This window comes from Haliotis rubra, unplaced genomic scaffold (assembly GCF_003918875.1).
Source record: "Haliotis rubra isolate DU_JTF1 unplaced genomic scaffold, ASM391887v1 Scf524, whole genome shotgun sequence".
NCBI lineage: Eukaryota > Metazoa > Mollusca > Gastropoda > Lepetellida > Haliotidae > Haliotis > Haliotis rubra.
This window is the reverse complement of record NW_025767218.1, coordinates 213,226-219,603: the sequence shown is the minus strand read 5'-3', so window position 1 is coordinate 219,603 and position 6,378 is coordinate 213,226.

The following is a 6,378-nucleotide window of genomic DNA, read 5'->3' as shown; positions in this document are numbered from 1 at the left end:
CCCAAAGGTGTGTAAAACCATACCCACTCATTCATACATACATCATGAAGCCATTATTGGCCCCCACTGTACTCATACTGCAGGAACTATGTTTAAAATTGTCAGACCCATACTTCCTTGTAACTCTGAGCAAGTTTTTATGGCGATGGGGTAGCCTAGTGGTTAAAGCGTTTGCTCGTCTCACCGAAGACCCGGGTTCGATTCTCCACATGGGTACAATGTGTGAAGCCCATTTCTGGTGTCACCCGCCATGATATTGCTGGAATATTGCTAAAAGTGGCGTAAAACTAAACTCACTTCACTCTGAACAAAGTTTCATATTTGCTGGCATGCTTTATGAAGCAACACGTCATATGCAGTTGATTTGGCAATTAAATTTCTCATATTTATGTCACTGTTCCATCTAACTAAAACCATCTAACTCTCTTCTCTGAGAGACGATATAGGTTTAGCAAGCAAATAGCATCCACACAGTTGTAACATTTACCATTGGTCATCTTCAGTACTTAATAAGTTTGTGTACACTATGTTCTCCCATCATCTGTGACTACAGCAGCTTTTTTGTGCTGGAGGCAGTAGGATAGCCTAGTGGTTAAAGCGTTGGCTCGTCATGCCAAAGACCCGGGTTCGATTCCCCACATGTGTACAATGTGTGAAGCCTATTTCTGGTGTCCCCCGCCGATATATTGCAGGAATATTGCTAAAAGTGGCGTAAAACCATACTCACTCTCTCTCTTTGTGCTGAAGTTGAGAATGTCTGTTTTATTAAATAAAATTATGCCATGTATAGATCACAAATCAGATTAGCTTACTGAGGGTATATCCTATGGGTGCCTTATATAGAAGCAGTGCGTAGAGTACGTTGGGTGTAGTATGGTTCTTGAGATAATTGCCAATGATATCTGATCACCCATTAATCTGAAGTGTGACAGTTCTGTAGCCTTGTCACGCCCAAGACCTGGGTTCAAATCCCCACATGGGTACAATGTGTGAAGCCATTTCTGGTGTCCCCAGCCGTGATATTGATGGAATATTGCTAAAAGCAACGTAAAAGTAAATTCACTCACTCGGTCATTTGTGGTTGAAATGTTTGCTCATCACGCTGAAGACCCGGTTTTATTCCCCACATGGGCACAATGTGTGAAGCCCATTTCTGGAGACCCCTGCTGTGATATTGATGGAATATTGCTAAAAGCAGCGCAAAACCCAACTCACTCATTATTCTAAACACTCGCTGGCTTACCTCTGGTCTGAACCAGGTCTTCTCTTGAATATATTTGTAAATGATGGCCTTGCTGTCTAATGTCATGGATGACGGAGAAACAAAGTGTTTACAAACCCATGAAATACTGACGATGACCATTAAGGGATAAACATAATTTCCTTACAATATAAGCATGCAAAATTCATGTGGACAATTGTGTAATCTGTCAACGAGACGATGCATTGGTCATTTAGGAGTTGTATCTTCATAATATGTAAATTGGCTGATTTGATCTGTTCTCAACCAAAGACTTATTCAAGTATTACCGCAATAAATGGCTTTGTATAAATTGCACCATCGAAAAGTCTTGCTCAGTTACCATGGCAACATTTATTACTGATTTTTTTGTATTAAAATTTCATATTTTTTCTGCGAAAAATTTCAATTAATGTTAATTTGGTTGCTATGTCATCGGATTGGGCAACTTAAGTTTTGGTTCCCTTAGGTCTCGTAATCGGATATTTAAATTGATATGTTGTGATTTAAAGACTAAGACCAAATGGCGTCACATTTCAGCTGCAATGTATTGATGTATATATCAGTGTTTGTGAAATAGACAACAGTGGTTGTCATAACATGTCAATAGGTTGCTGACGTAGCATTTGTCACTGACAATAATTCTTACTGCATAATTATGTGGAGAAATGGAGTTTTCAAAATGTGCCTGAGTTTTTTCTTCAGTACAAGTTCTGTGATGATGCCACAAGTTGGACCAACTTATTTGTATGTAGAAGTATTTGTGATTTCTCACTCAAAACAAGCCGTTCGGAGAATGGTCAGTTGTCCTGCTCGATGTCAAAATGTGAAGTTTTGTGATGTTCTTGTAACGGAATCTCGTACGTAACTGAACACTTGAGATTTAATGTTAGAACTGTTTAAAGAATCGTAGAATTTCACTGGAATATGCCTTCAGCGCTGAAAACATTAGCGCGCCCGAGATGTAAATTGAATTCTGTCTTTCTTGTTGAACATCACATCGACATGAGAAGGAAACAGAGACTGCTTGATTCGGCTTGTAGATAAGATGAAGCTTACAAATAAACCTGGACATTCTACACTTCATCAAGCATCTTCACTCAAAGTAGAATTATTATTTTTAATGATTTTCATTAATTAGTTTAAACTCATTTGCAGGAACCTGTTAATAAGGTCTGCAGACACAACAGTAGTAGGACTAATTAACAGAGCATTCTTTATATTTGATGAGAGTTTGAAAAGAATTAGTTCTTAAGGCGCCAAAATTTTGATATTTGATTTCAGGTTGTAGAAACCACCACAAATTTGGAGGATCATACCAAATTCTGGCAGTATTATTAAGCGATATCTATACAAATTCTGTCAAAGAAACGTCATCCGTAATTTAGATATTGACTTTGCTGTGTTGGGTTAACTTCACAACCAATCAATATTCATTCGTTGATAACTTGTTTAGACCTGGATGAGCCTGAGGGGCTGTGGGGTAGCCTAGTCGTTAAAGCATTGGCTCGTCACGCCGAAGACCCGGGTTCGATTCCCCACATGGGTACAATGTGTGAAGCCCATTTCAGGTGTCCCCTGCCATGATGTTGCTGAAATATTGCTAAATGCGGCGTAAAACTAAACTCAGTCAGTCACTTGATGAGCCTGACAGATGTTCTGGTGTTAAAGTTTTCTTTTGATAAAGATCAAAATAGTCATACTAATGATTACTTGAGTAATTAGTCATGCTATCGAGCATGTAATTTTTCAAGTACCTAAGCCCGATGTGATATTGCTGGAATATTGCTAAAAGCAGCGTAAAACCATACTCACTGAAGCAACTAAGTTAAAGCACCGATGTCCTAGATTTGATAGATCAGAGTTGAAATGTAAGATCTGATGTCCAGTGTTCAAATTTGTTTCTGAATTAAGGTTGTAATGTCGACAATGTCTCGGTTTCCTTCCCACGGCAGCGAGTAGCAGTCATGGCATGTTGTATTGCCATTACGTAATGCTCAACAGGGTTTTAATTAACACTGAATGTACTGCATGTGTGTATGTGGATTGCTCACAGTAACAACGCTGTGGAATAGAATAACCAATGAAATACATTTTAATACCAGTCAATGGAAGCAGCTTTTAATTCATATCTTAGAGTTAGGATTTTAGGAGTGGAGTTGAACATATTTATTCCAATCTACACCTTCTTGCCAGGAATGATGATGCCGTGTGTGGTTTATTGAATGGTTTAGGGGTGTACCGATTGCTGTCACGACAATGGAATGTGATCATAAATTATTCTATGCTAAAGAAAATTTTGGTTGGTTTGTTAGGATGGAAATATACTGATGGTAAAAAAATAGGGAACATGATAATGCAGTTTTGTGCTGACTGATGTATTCAATGAAATGCTTGATGTACTTGAGACAGGTCATCGGGAAAACTGTTCTTATACTGATACAATAAAGTTAGGGATCATGAATATTTTGGGGTATTTTTTTAAGAATGGGTAGACAAAGTCAAAGTACCAAAAAATATTCAAGATCCGCTGACCTTATTCCTTCAGCTTATATCCTGCGCACATTATATGTCAAACAATCTTTGTTTTGTTCTCTTTAAGACAGGGGGCACTGGGGTGGCCTAGTGGTTAAAGCGTTCGCTCGTCACGCCGAAAACCCGGGTTCAATTCCCCACATGGGTACAATGTGTAAAGCCCTTTTCTGGTGTCCCCCGCTGTCACGCCGAAAACCCGGGTTAGATTCCCCACATGGGTACAATGTGTGAAGCTTCTTCTGGTGTCCCCCGCCGATATATTGCTGTAATAATGCTTAAAGCGGCGTATAATAAAACTTACTCTCTCACTCTTTGAGACGTTTTTTTTATGCCAAAACTTTTGTTCGCTTCCTCTTTCCATCAATATAGTTTTTCATCCACAGTGGAGGAATAAGTTTTCTACTTTAACCATGTGAAGTTTGTTAGTGAAGTAAAAGTCTTCTGTATAAAACACATAAATGAAATGTGTAAAACCTCTAATAGCATGGTGTGGTGGTTATATTTCACAGTTTACGACGAATATCACGAAAATATCGTTACACCCCTGAATAGTATGTTTGATCAAAGTCAGTCACATAATCAAAACGCTGATCCAACGGGTACAGGAATTGATATTATTTACCACAAGCTTAGATATGTTTTAACTCCAATGTCCACGTTCTCCAGATACATAAAACACGTGCATTATCTGGGACTGTTTTAACGATGGCAGGCCCTAGAGCTACAAGGGGTCGAGGGTCACAGTTGTGAATTTTTAGAATTTAGGCGATTTTAATCCTATATATACATTGCTGACTCCTGTCTGTTTATCTAATGATACAATGCATGCTATATATACATGTACATAACCCACCACTGTCCGTCACCAGTGATTGACAGATATTGACGACATTGTCCATTTCACATATCTGTAGATCATTGAAACACCTGCTAGTTCTGTGTATGGGTGTGTCGAAGGATTAAGGATTTGATGGATATGTTCTGTTAGTATGGAAACAAATTTAAGGCTGAAATTTTGAAATGTTCCGTGGCAATTCTTTAAGATCTGATTTTTAGTCATGTTTTTTATTGTTTCTGGTTGTCTTCCAGAGGGTAATATCAAAATATTTAGAACATATTTTTATGAAAAATTCATGACCTAAGTAATTGGAATTTACAAAAGAGAGGATTTAAATTACCTCTTTGTCTGTCTTCCCTTGTAGGTGCAATATTACCTCTAATGACCTGTAACAAAATTCGTGACCTCATCATTCGTTTCCCTAGCATCCTAAGTTTCATACTCATCAGAGAATTTCTTTCAAATAATATCTATAAACAGAACTATTTGGTCATGGATGCACTCATTGTTTAACCTGCTTGAGAAGGAAAACATTTAATTGAATTGATGAATATTGTAATTTTCCAACAGTGTATCATAGATAATAACTTACAATATCAAGCATTATGTAGGAGCTCTACAACTTTAAAACCTTCATTCATTTGTCTGGAGAAACCTAACCAAACCATTGAAGTCCAGAGCTGACAGTCTCAGATTTAATTGCTCAGTTCTGGACTGTGGTCAGTCTTGGTCTGTGATGTGGTCAGTTGACGTGTTCTCCAGAAGAATTGGGCATATTTCTCACCAGTAAAAGCTTCTGTTTCCTGTCTTTGTCTTGCTAATTTTCGTTTTGTTTCGCTTTTTTGCAAGGCTTTGTTTTTATATAAATAATTTTACGCCACCATGTTCTGCTTCTGATTTTAAACATGTATAGCATGAAGAATTTCCAAAATCTTTCAGCCTAAACTATAATTATGACAAGATATATTATTATTATGCATTGATCCAGCCAGCACATTACCTTTGAAAAGTATGGTTTATTTTTTAAGCTGATAGATTAATTGATCGATATACTTCAAGTGCTGTTTCATCTGTAAAGACAAATATTGCCAAGTTTTTTTTAGACATAAGCATGTAGGTTCATGTAATAAGCCAGAAAGTTGGACATATTTCTCTTTAAGGAATTTTTCCTTCCCATGCAGGTTGAGATTTTCATGGTTTAAGGCCACAATCAAAGGGAGGCAACTGTAGTGATGAGAAGACAGGCAATAGGACATTGTGCATGATATACATTTGCTTCATACCTTGTGGTTGTTGCTAGCTTTTAATGCTGCTGCTGCTGCTGCAGTTGTTGCTGTCGCCTGACCAACCATTCAGAACTTGACCTAATGCAGTGATGTGTAGTCATTGTAAAGAATGTAGCAATCAGTGTTGGTTACCCTACAATTTGGCAAGACAAATTGTACATTCACAGAGCTGTAGTCTCTAATGCAGAAAGAGACATGTGGCATTTAGAAAGAAAATCAGGACTAAGATGTGCATCTGTAAATTTTATTTTATTATTTTTAATATTTCATAGAAAACAGGAGATATACAGTATAGTATAGAAGATGTGAAGTTGGTCATGCAAGTTTCGGTCAGGTTCTGAATGGTGTTCCACGGTGATGGCGGTGTTGCCGACGTCCACCAGCAGCTAGCAGAGACTGCAGGTACCTGGATATACCACCATTATTGATCATTTCAAGTAATTTATTTCACAAAAAGCAAGTTTTATTTCACTTGTGCT